Source organism: Mus musculus, chromosome 7, assembly GCF_000001635.26.
Source record: "Mus musculus strain C57BL/6J chromosome 7, GRCm38.p6 C57BL/6J".
In the NCBI taxonomy this organism is placed as follows: Eukaryota; Metazoa; Chordata; class Mammalia; order Rodentia; family Muridae; genus Mus; species Mus musculus.
In genome coordinates this window covers 112,466,298-112,478,994 of record NC_000073.6, presented here as the reverse complement: position 1 = coordinate 112,478,994, position 12,697 = coordinate 112,466,298, and the positions used below count along the sequence as shown (strand labels likewise).

The 12,697-nt window shown below is 45.2% G+C and overlaps 1 protein-coding gene across 2 annotated transcripts in view; it reads right to left on the bottom strand.

The window, feature by feature from the left end:
- Window positions 1–12,697, bottom strand: part of Parva (parvin, alpha) — a 163,983-nt gene that overhangs the window by 112,694 nt on the left and 38,592 nt on the right. The window lies entirely within an intron of this gene.

Here is a 12,697-nt window from a genome sequence, read left to right as displayed (position 1 = left end):
CAACAGAGCAGCAGTGGATCTAGTCTAGAGGAAAGCTAGCCCTCATGAGAACTGCCTACACCAAAAAAAAAAACGGCCTGTAGAAGAGCATCTGTCACTTCTAGACCACGCAGGCCAATCCTAAGTGGGAAAGAAGGTCTCAGACCAGGTGCTCGAGGCAATCAATCAATCAATCAATCAATCCTTATTTGTTATTTAGTGGGTTTTTTTTTGTTTTTTGTTTTTTGTGGTTTTTTTTTTGTTTGTTTGTTTTTGTTTTTTTGAGACAGGGTGGATTTCTCACATACCCCATACTTATCTCCAATTCTCAATAACTCAGGGTAACTTTGAACTCCTTGATCCTCCTGCCTCCACCTCCCGAGTGCTGAGATTCCAGGTATGCATACCTCACTATATTCATGCACTGCTGGGAATCGAACCTGGGACTCTGTGCAGGTTAGGCAAGCACTCTACCAACTAAGCCCCAGCCTTAGCCCTGATATTTGGGATATTTTGGGTTTTATTCCTTCAATTTTGGGAAAGGCTCTATAAACTCACTCTTAACTTGGGCCCTTCTCTGTAGAAATGGAGCTTAAGTGAATGCTCTCTGAGCGCAAAAGTTCCCTCCTCCCAGTTTTTTATATTAGGCAAGTTATACATATTCATGGTACGAAACGGATTTGGAAAATACAGACGGAAAAATGAAGCCCTTCAAACTCTCTTCTCCAGATCCAGTCACTGTTGGTACTGTAGGACTATGTTCCCAGACTTTGTTAAATGCAAGTGCAAATATGTGTTTTTACATGAATCACATGTAATTACATAAATACATGTGATTCATGTAAGAACATTATAAGCAATACACTACAAAAAAATCAGTCTCCACAAGTATACAGAACTGCATTTTAACCATGTTATAAATCTTATTATGATATACCACCATTTATTTAAGTAGTCTCATCCATTTTTTTTTAAGATTTATTTTTACACCTGGCGGTGGTGGCACACACCTTTAATCTCAGCACTTGGGAGGCAGAGACAGATTTTTGAGTTCAAGTCCAGCCTGGTCTACAGAGTGAGTTCCAGGACAGCCAAGTCTACACAGAAAAACTCTGTCTCCAAAATATATATATATATATATATATATATATATTTTTTTTTTTTTTTTTTTTTAATTCTGTGTCTGTGCATGTGAGTGCAATGCTTGGGGAAGCCAGAAGAGGGCGCTTGATCCCTTGGTCCTCTGTTAGAGCAACAAGTATCCTTTTCTTTCTTTCTTTCTCTCTCTCTCTCTCTCTCTCTCTTTCTTTCTTTCTTTCTTTCTTTCTTTCATGTAAGTACACTGTAGCTGTCTTAGACACTCCAGAAGAGGGCATCAGATTTTGTTACGGATAGTTGTGAGCCACCATGTGGTTGCTGGGATTTGAACTCAGGTCATTGGAAGAACAGTCGATGTTCTTAACCGCTGAGCCATCTCACCAGCCCCCCTTTTCTTTTTTTAATGTTATTTTTTTATTAGATATTTTCTTCATTTACATTTCAAATGCTATCCCCTTTCCTAGTTTCCTCTCCAAAAGTTCCCTATACCCTCCCCCCGCCCTGCTCTCCAACCCACCCACTCCTGCTTCCTGGCCCTGGCATTCCCCTGAACTGGGGCATATAATCTTCGCAAGGCCAACGGCCTCTCCTCCCATTGATGGCCCACTAGGGACATACAACTACATACAACTAGAGACACAAGCTCTGGGGGGTACTGGTTAGTTCATATTGTTGTTCCTCCTATAGGGTTGCAGACCCCTTTAGCTCCTTGGGTACTTTCTCTAGTTCCTTCATTAGGGGCCCTGTGTTCCATCCAATAGATGACTGTGAGCATCCACTTCTGTATTTGCCAGGCACTGGCATAGCCTCGAAAGAGATAGATATATCAGGGTCTTTTCAGCTAAATCTTTCTGGCATATGCAAGTGTCTGGGTTTGGTGGTTGTTTATGGGATGCATCCCCAGGTGGGGCAGTCTCTGGATGGTCCTTACTTCCATCTCAGCTCTGAACTTTGTCTCTGTAACTCCTTCTATGGGTATTTTTGTTCCCCCTTCTAAGAATGAGCGAAGTATCCACACTTTGGTCTTCCTTCTTCTTGAGTTTCATGTGTTTTGCAAATTGTATCTTGAGTATTCTAAATTCTGGGCTAATATCCACTTATCAGTGAGTGCATATCATGTGAGTTCTTTTGTGATTGGGTTACCTCACTCAGGATGATACCCTCCAGATCCATCCATTTGCCTAAGAATTTCATAAATTCATTGTTTTTAATAGCTGAGTAGTACTCCATTGTGTAAATATATCACATTTTCTGTATCCATTCCTCTGTTGAGGGGCATCTGGGTTCTTTCCAGCTTCTGGCTACTATAAATAAGGCTGCTATGAACATAGTGGAGCATGTGTCCTTATTACAAGTTGGAACATCTTCTGGGTATATGACAAAAAGAGGTATTGCGGGATCTTCCGGTAGTACTATGTCCAATTTTCTGAGGAACCGCCAGACTGATTTCCAGAGTGGTTGTACAAGCTTGCAATCCAACCAGCAATGGAGGAGTGCTCCTCTTTCTCCACATCCTTGCCAGCATCTGCTGTCACCCGAATTTTTGATCTTAGCTATTCTGACTGGTGTGAGGTGGAATCTCAGGGTTGTTTTGATTTGCATTTCCCTGATGATAAAGGATGTTGAACATTTTTTCAGGTGCTTCTCAGCCATTTGGTATTCCTCACGTGAGAATTCTTTGTTTAGCTATGTACCCCATTTTTAATAGGGTTATTTGATTTTCTGGAGTCCAGCTTCTTGAGTTCTTTATATATATATATTAGATATTAGTCCCCTATATGAGTTAGGATAGGTAAAGATCCTTTCCCAATCTGTTGGTGGTCTTTTTGTCTTATTGACGGTGTCTTTTGCCTTGCAGAAGCTTTGTAATTTTATGAGGTCCCAATTGTCGATTCTCAATCTTACAGCACAAGCCATTGCTGTTCTGTTTAGGAACTTTTCCCCTGTGCCCATATCTTTGAGGCTTTTCTCCACTTTCTCCTCTATAAGTTTCAGTGTCTCTGATTTTATGTGGAGTTCCTTGATCCACTTAGACTTGAGCTTTGTACAAGGAGATAAAAATGGATCAATTCGCATTCTTCTACCTAATAACCACCAGTTGTGCCAGCACCATTTGTTGAAAATGCTGTCTTTTTTCCACGGATGGGTTTAGCTCCCTTGTCAAGGATCAAGTGACCATAGGTATATGGGTTCATTTCTGGGTCTTCAATTCTATTCCATTGATCTACCTGTCTGTCATGGTGATTCCACCAGAGGTTCTTTTATTGTTGAGAATAGTTTTTACTATGCAACAAGTATTCTTAATGACTAAGTTATCTCTCCAGCCCCATCTAGACCCTGTCTTAAAAAAAAAGTAACTAAAAAAATTTTAAAAAAAATTTCAAAAGGAACAACAACAACAACAGCAACTCATGATGGGATTTCAGTGTAACTCCTTTTAAGACAGAGATGGGAGATGAACACAACTCATCCCTGATCCGTTTATTTCTTCAGAATGTATTATTTGGGCTGGTGTGGTGATGCACACCTGATGATTAAGAATGGTCCTAGCACTTGCAGACAGGAGGATGAGAACACGTTCAAGGTCACCCTCAGCTACACAGCCTCAGTTACACAGCAAGCTCCAGGCTAACCTGGTCTACCTGAGACCCTGTCTCGAAACAACAAAAGATTTAAATTCCTAAATCCTAACTTTGTAATGGTTGGGTCAGAACGTTTTTGCAATATCCATTAATCTCTTTGGTCAATCATTTTGATCAATCTACACGTGTGTTCCTTCAAGATGGCAGACCTGAACTGCGCTTAGAAACTAGAGCGGTACTTGGTTTTCTCAGACACAAGCATCCACTAAAGCTAGTTTCAAAACAAAACCCCTTACTTCTCTCCTCTATGAGCTCATCAATAACTAATGACATTTAAAAGACACACAGTCTTGTTTTGACTTTGGCTGTCTGCTAAACAAAAGCCCACATATACTAGGGGATATACTGGGGAGTTCACTTGCCTCACACTTTTCTGCAAGATGAGACTTCGCTACCGACCTTCTTACAGTCATTCGCCTTCCAACCTGCCATCCTCCTGCCCTCAGTGCCTCCTAACTGCTCTCCTCTTTCCTCTCCTCATTTCCCCTTTCTTATTTATCATCACCACTGTCGTCACCATCACCATCATCATCATCACCATCTGAGTGTGTATTATCGCTCTGTGTGTATGAGTGTAAGTACGAACACACATGTGAGGGTTGGGGAACAGTTTGGGCAGTCGGTTCTCTCCTACCTTGGGTTCCAGGGACGGAACTCAGGTCATTAGGCTTATTCAGCAACCACCTTTACCCACTGGCCGGAGAAACCTGGTCTCGAGCAATCCTGTTTCCTCCACTTCTAAAGCAGCCCACTTTCTCTCTCTTTCAACATGGCCTCACATATTCCATATTGGCCTTGGACTTGCTCTGTAGCTAAGGATGACTTTAAATTGATCCTCCAGCCTCCACCTCCTGAGTGCTGGATTACTGAGTGTCCACCACACCTGGTTTGTGCTGAGGATCAAAGCCAGGGTTCCCTGCAGGGGAGACAAGCATTCTGCAAACCGAGCCCCAGCTGGAGCCCCAGCCGGAGCCCCAGCCCCAGCCCCAAGCCTGTTCCTTCTCTCATTCACCTTTGTTCCATCTTCCTGGCAGGCCTTGTCCCTTCTGTACAGGGAGACCTTTTGGAGTTGGGCAAAGGTTTCAGCTGCACAGGAATGTCCATGAACTCTTGAGTTTGGGGTATTTGTGATTTCAGTTCTGAGGAAACGGGATTGCTTTGAAGTCCCCTGACTCATCTTTCTTTTTAACTTATTTCCTGTAAGTGAGGCACTCATTTGGGGCAGGGATGGTGTCATACAGCATCCCCTTCAGAGTGGTTGTCCGGGCCAGGGATCATCTGAACAGGGCCCCTTACAGACATGAACTAGAGCAAATGCTCACTGGCTGGCCCTGCAATCTTACGAGTTGCTGGAGCAGCCCTAACGGCCGCCTCGAATTAATAATACGAAACACATGCTCCATCTGCCTGCTAATGGTGACAAAGCCATTTGTGTTCAGCATGGCCATAATCATTCTACAGATGAAACTCTTTCTAAAACTCATCACCCAGGCTGTTCAATCATCCTCACGGAGTGGGAAGACTCCATCCCCGCCCCTGCCCTGGTCCCCGCCCCCACCCCCTCCCCATCCCACTTAAGGCCTCTCTCCCAAAGCAGCCAGTTCAGCACGAGGAGGCATCTTGCCGCTGAAAAAGGGGAGCAGAGTAGAAACTTTTCAAACTTTCTGCTCCTAATAAGGCAGGCAGAGATCAATGCCAGTAGCTAAAGTGGAGAAGACTCTGTGTCTTTCCATGGGAATCCTGGGAGCTCCGCACGACTCCCGTGGGTTTCAAAGACCAAATCAATCGGTTACAAGGCCGGTTCATTAAGGAAAAAAATAAATAGAAAAGGGACTGTTATTAGCAAAATGTTAAATCCCTTTCTGTTTTCTTCTGACTGGAGACAGAAAGATTTCTTTGATATCTGAAATAGAAGTTGAATTATTGACTGATCATATTAATGTTGAATTCTACTACTGTCATATATCAAAAGGAAATTAGTCTAACATTTATGCTTCAAATTAAGATCTGGGATAATATACACTGCAGCCCATAGAATGTCTTAGGTTCAGATGATGTAAAGGTCAGCCCTGCTCTGAGAATAAACACTAGCTAATCCTCTCCCTGTCCCCTCCAAATAAATCTAAGTGGCAATGACCTCAGAGAGTGCTGTCTGGTCATCAAAGCACTACTAGGGATGGGCTCTGACAGGCACAGTGATGCTGCGGGCTGCTGATGAGGGCAGTGTGGCTGAAATGCAGAGCTGTCAAAACTCAGCTTGCTCCTACAACCTGAAGGGAGAGCCTCCTAAGAATGACTTGATGCGGCAGACCAGTTTCTCTCTCATCCCTGTGCTCCAGGCTTCTCATCACATCTTTGCTTTCAGATACACAATGCCTTTGGGCGGGCGCTGAGAACCATGAACGGGTTCCACCTTCTCGGGATGAAGTCATGGTACTGACTGTCCTCAGTAAGTTACATAATCAAGGCATTTTGAGGGGAGGGAAAAGCAAGCAGTTAAGGCAGGCTGTCTGGGGCCTGCCGCTTGCTCCTGCCGGCCTATGGTATGTAACACTATACGTCTAGCCTTCCATTCACAAAGAACATTGCCCCCATCCCTCTCTGTGGTCAGACTTGTTGTTTTGGAGAGAACACATCTCCACCCAGAAGCCTTCCTGTCATTAAGCTTTGCCGAGTCTTTCCGAGCCCAATCCTTAGATAGCACGAACCTCACCCACCCAGGTCACCACGATCCTTGGATTCCTCACCATCCAAGTCCCACATGACAAAGTGACAAAGGACCCAATCCCCTCTCTCCCCAGATTTTGAGTGGTGCTGGGGAATCAAACCCAGGGCCTCGTGCATGCTAGGCAAGTGTACTACTGCTGAGCCACATTGCTAGCTCTCTAGATTCCATTTCAAATATCACCTTTTATAATTTTGTTTACCTCTTAGGAAAATAAGACCAAATGTTTGTAAGGATTCGTTGGACTGTATTTTCACTTTCCAAACACCAACTCAAGGAATCAAGAAAGGAATTCTCTGCAGCCACAAGAATGCCTTTCTCCCTCTGCCAAATCAGAGGCTGATACCCAGATAAGCAACAGGGTACAAACAAAGAAAATAAGACTCTCCAAACGCTTTCTGATGCATTCTCTTACTTCACCTTATACCTCCTTAGTGCCCGCTTCCTTTTCTTCCTCGTGTTTATTTTTGTTTCGTATTGTGTTAGGTAGCACTAGGGACTGAATCTAGGCCATCATGCCTTGGCAGACAGCTCTCTACCACTGAGCTACGACGCTTTTGTTAAAAAAAAACTTTAATGTTCTTATTTCAATTGTACTCTCATGGTCTTAAGTGTCTCCAGCAATGCTAAAAGGAAAAAAAAAATTGGAAGTATTATTTAATATTAACTTGGAGCAAAGAGGATGATTTTGGGGGCACTACAAATAAAAATTTCACATTAAACCACTTGAGCGGCTCCAGATTTGCAGGAAAAGCAACAAACTAATTGTGCCGAGTCTTGGACCAGGGAGGTGGGCTATCGGAAAATGTAAATAACTCCTGCCTGGCACCTCTAGCTATTTTTGTTTTAATTTAAGAACCGGAATGTAATTATCTCTTATTTACTACAGTCACAAACACCGCCAAAGGGAAAATAAACCATTCCTTTTGGGATGAAGTTGCTGACAAAGGTTTGACAAAGAAAAATAATTAATAGCTCCACGCTGGCACGGAGCTGAGGTTTGGCTAAGTGGGCGTGCCAGGCACAGTCACCACTCAGCTCTCAGATCCTGGGGCTGGCCAGGGGTAGAGCATGCGCCTGATTCGGGGCCTTTCTGAAGCTTTAGACTGTTGTGTGGGGCAAAAGGCCCAGGAGGCTCTGAATACTCTCTTTAGGTCTTCCTCCTCTGCAGACTTGCTGTGTGCTACAATGATAAACTTTCTGTTTGTGAGAGACCCCTGGGTGGGGGATTAATGACTTTCATCTGGGGCAAACAACCTTCCAGTTTGTTGCTGGACTTTTCCATTGAGAATCTCATCCTGAAAAAACAGTGGAACCGGCAGCCAATGTCCTAGAGCCTAGGTGGCAGTTCACGTAACCACACCCGTCCCAAAGGCTTCGGATGGGCGAGATTGCAGGATCCTGTGCAGGTGAAATCACATGCCGCCAAGTCAAACCCTGAAGAGGAAGATGCTGAGGGGTGGGGTACATGGTGGCTGCACACACTCCTGAGGACCTGGGCTCAGACCCCCACATCGAAGCCAAGCATGGGGCGAGCATTCACTAACTCAAGCCTCATGCTGGAGTGGTGGAGGCAGGCCCATCCCTATAGGAAGAATCCTCCTCTTAACCGTACACAAGGTCGAGTCTACCATAGCTTGCACTTTCCGTAAGCTACAGAAGCTTTGGACACAGTGTTCAATTTTAGCAGACAGACATCCCTTGTCCTTTTTGTCTATTGCGCATGCTAGGAAGCTCATGGCCCCAGAAAGGGAAGATAGAATTGTTCTTTTTATTATTGTTATTAATGAAGGGTTCACCTGTCACAACCTCCTGCTGTGATAGCCCTCTGCTTCCCTGGGGCATGGGAAGGCCTTCCAACAGGCAACTTGACTAGATCCTTCAGGGATGTGCAAAGAATTCAGGTCTGGAAGGCAGGCAGGATCTGACTGTGGTCTGGAGATGTCACTTAACGGTCCTGGCTTGGTTTCCCCTCTGAACAGCCAAGGATTTTGCTCGTTCAATTCTCCTTCTATCCAAAGGAGAACAAACATGGAGCAGAAACCAAATCCACCAAGGCCACGGTCGTTATGACCATAGCAATATCAACAACGAAAGAGGAAGAATAAAACTCCACAGATCCACGTCTAATCTCACCTCCACCACACAGATTAACACAGCTACTCCTCTCCCTGTCTTCCCAGAACTCAGGACAGCCGATGTTCCAACTTCTCAGTGGTGATCTCGATCTTAGGAATTTCTAAACCAAGATGAGCCCTTTAAACACTGAAATGGAAGGAAATCAGGAAGCCCTCATCAAGGTCTGGTCGCACACATAATATAAGTTCATTTATCTCTACCAGCGTCATTTCATGGCTCTCGGTAGCTTTTGTCCTCTTTGTAGACCTCTGGGGTAAAGGACATTTGGGGCCTACACATGTTTGCAGAACAGGCTGGTACATCCTGTCCTTGCTACAGAGCCTGGCACATCGGTGGCAAAACAGACTTCTCTTTTGACACACTTTCTTTCAGGAGTCTGGTGGCTGCAGAAACCACCCCAGCCTTCGTCCCCTGCTGGCTGCTAAACTGCCTCCTGGAGCCCCCTGGTGGCCAGTACTATATTCACACCCCCCAGCCATACACTCTAGGACAAGGAGAAAATACCCTTAAAAAATCCACTCAAAGGTGAATCACTGATATGTATTACCATACCCGCTGGCACCCTGCATGTTCCTTGAGGCTGCCCTGGAAAATGACACCTTTCTCTAATGTCCCATCCATTTCTTATCCTCTGGTGTCTTCTGGGTACCAGGCTGTGTTGGTAGAAGAAGAGTAGCAAGCTCCCAGGGAGCTTTCCAGCATATAACAGAATGATCAGTCCCACACCCCTAAGCAAGCCCTGGGGACTGCACCAGTTGCCTCAGGGAAAGTGGAGACAAAAGGAGGGCAGAGGTGAAGAGTCAACCAGACCTTGCCATCTTTCCCAAGACTTCAGAAGGGAGCCAGGTAGAGAGAATGAAAGGCATTCCATGGAGGGGGAGTCTAGTGCTCAGGAAGCTAGAAGCTCTCAGGAGGGAGAGTGACAATGGGCCAGTGACACATGCAGGGATAAACGGAGAAGGCTCTTTCTTGAAAGCCTTGTGTATCATTGTGTCAGCACTGACTTTTCTAAGCATGCTGTAGGCTTCATACATCATTTGATTCCAACTTCACAGACGCTACGTAGGCCATCCATGACCCACCAACTCAACGCAGCCTGACTATGAGGAGATGATCAGAAGCACCCAACTTCCTGGAAATATAAGCTCTAGGGGCTGGACAGATGGCTCAGTGGTTAGGAGCACTTGTTGCTCTTCCAGAGGACCTGGGTTTGATTCCTAGCCACATGGTGGCTCACACCCATCTGTAACCCTAGTCCTAGAAGATCAGGTACTTTTTTTGTTTTGTTTTGTTTTGTTTTGTTTTTTGCCTCTGTGAGCACTATATGAATAAGACGCACAGATATACAAGCAGGCCAAAAATGTTCATCACACCAAAAAAAAAAAAAAAAAAAGGCAAAAATTTTAGAAAGAAAATATAAGAACCAAGGAAAGCCTGAAACCTATCCCTACCACAAGGAGATTAGGAATCTGGGCCCACCTAAGGAAATGTGGTCCCGGAGCAGAGAAAGATGGTTCTTAGGTAAGAAGAGCTAAGAGAATCCAAACAAAGTGTGGGTGTGTCCTCTAGTGAAAGCTGTGCATCAGTACTGGCTCACCCACTGTAACCAAGGTCTCCCACCAGCGTGAGTCTACAGTAGGGGGAAGGGTATGAGATATACATGAGGACCCTGTATTAGCCCCATATATTCTCTATAAATTCAAGTCTTCTCCAAAAAAAAAACAAATTAAAGCCTATTTTAAAATTATTACTGTTCACCTAAATATCTAAAGGAAAAGAAATGAAGGGATCTTTTAAAAGAACAAAGAAAGAAAAACCTTTGAGACAGTCTTTCATTGAGCCTAGAGTTGTGTTTTCAGGCTACATTGGCAACCAGTAAGCCCTAGTGACGTGACATGGATGTTATTACACATGTGCCCACACATGTGGAGATCAGAGGAGAACTTTCTGGAGTCTGTTTTCTCCTACCATGGGTTCTGGGGGACAGAATTCAGGACACAGGCTTTCATAGTAAGTAAGTACTTTTACCATTCTGTCAAGCCAGTCTTCAGCTTCCGATTCTGCCCCTTCCACTTCCCATTGCCTGGGCCTCCCGAGTGCTGGGACCACAGGCTTGCACCACGATGCTCAGGCTTATGCAGTACTGGGGTGGCACCCAGGGCTTTGGGTACACTAACTGGGTGAGCTCTCTGCCATCTGAGCCTCTTGGTTTTACACAAAGGTTCCATGTGATGAGTCACTAAAAATGGTTCTACGGTGATTTTTCCCCCTGTTTTATTTTCACATTTGAAGCTAAGATGGTTGTGGTGGTGGAGGATCCTCGGCTGTGTCCAGGGAAGGAAGGACACGGGTTTTGGAGTGAGCAATCTGGCAGGCTCAGCGTGAATCACAGACTGGTTGCGGGCACTGGGCCCTATTGAGATTTGCCGGTGATGCGTCCAGAGAGAGGAGGAGAAACAAGCAAGAGAGAACCAACTTCCCTAAAAGGAGAAAGCAAGAGGCCTTGTGTAGGACCCCTTGGATCCAGCCACAACCAATCAAATGTATCCACGGCTGAGCCCCAAATGTACGCCTGGAACAGGCTGGGCTGGCCCTCTGCAGACCGGCCTGACAGCTAGTCAAGGGAAAACAACCGCAGCACAGGAGGCGAAGCAGCTGGCTGGGGCCCTGGCTAAGGGAGGGGAAAGGCTTAGAGGGAGTTTCCTGAGAGCTGAAAAGAGCTAGGGTGTTTCACACAGGAGGCTTGGAAGCTAAATCTTGAATCCCAGGCAGAACAAAGGAGATCCCACATCAGTCTGAGGGCCATCCAATCCCTGATCCACAGTCCCTGGACCATACTGACTAAGGGTCCTGGGACTGCATATCCAACCACGCTCCCTGAATTTTGTAGCTTCCCCTGGTCTCCATGGTCAGTTAAAATCAGGACTCAGTGTGCCACCTGGAAAAATGCTTGCTATCTGCATTCCTCGAAGCTAGGGACATGTCAGCAAGTCCAGTCACTCCTCCAAAGGCATGATATCATTCCACATAGCCTGGCAAGCAATCTCTCTAAAGAGACTTCCTCCTCTTCCTCTTCCTCTTCCTCCTCCTCCTCTTCCTCCTCCTCCTCCTCCTCTTTCCTTTTGAAACAGGTTCTCATGATGGAGTCCTATCTAGCCTAGAACTCACTATGTAGACCAGGCTGGTGTTGAACTCACAGAGATCTGCTTCTGCCTCCCAAGTGCTAAGATTTAAAACACTCACTACACCTGGAAAAAAAACCAGACTTACAATTTCTCAGCCAAAGGTTATAACAGAATGTGCTACAGTTAAGGATATTTGGTACAAAAATGTTGTTTGTATTCCTCTTTCTGCTGCAACCAATTACCACATATTTAGTGGCTTAAAACAACGCACATTCATTATTTCACAATGGTGGAGGTCAGAAGTCACAATAGGTCTCACTGGGCTGGAGTCAGGACGTCAGCAGGCCCATGTTCTCTTCTGGAGGCTCTGAGGAGAATCTCTGCCCTTCCCTTTTTCAGGTGCTGGTGGCCTCCAACATGGCTTGGCTCATGGCTCCTCACCCTGTGTTTACAGTCTGTCCTGTCACATATCTCTGACCTCTCGTCCCTGGCCACACCTCCCTGTAGCTCTCAGGTCCCTCTCCTCCACTTTTAAGGTCCCTTGCCAGTGTGGGCACACACACCTGATGATTCAAAATCATTTCTATTTCTACAGTCACTCGATTGATTACCTTAATGATAATTTGACTTTTACTGTTAATTTCTCATCATCATGAAAGGCCCTAGGGATTAATATGTGGAATTTGGAGGGGCCATTACTTACTGGACTGCCCTAGCTTCTCATAACCCATGAAAAACATTGAAAAGAAGAATTAGAAGATTGAGGTCGGGTGTGGTGGTGTATTCCTTTTACCCCAGTACTTGGGAGGCAGAGGCAGGTAGATTTCTGTGAGTTCAAGGTCAGCATGGTCTATATATATTGAGTTCCAGGACAACCAGAGCTCTGTAAAGAAAAGAAAACTAAAAGATTGATCTGATTCTTGGTGTCACAGTTTTCAGCCCATGGCAGGAGCTCCATCACTCTGTGTAAGGAGAGCGCCTCCTGACAG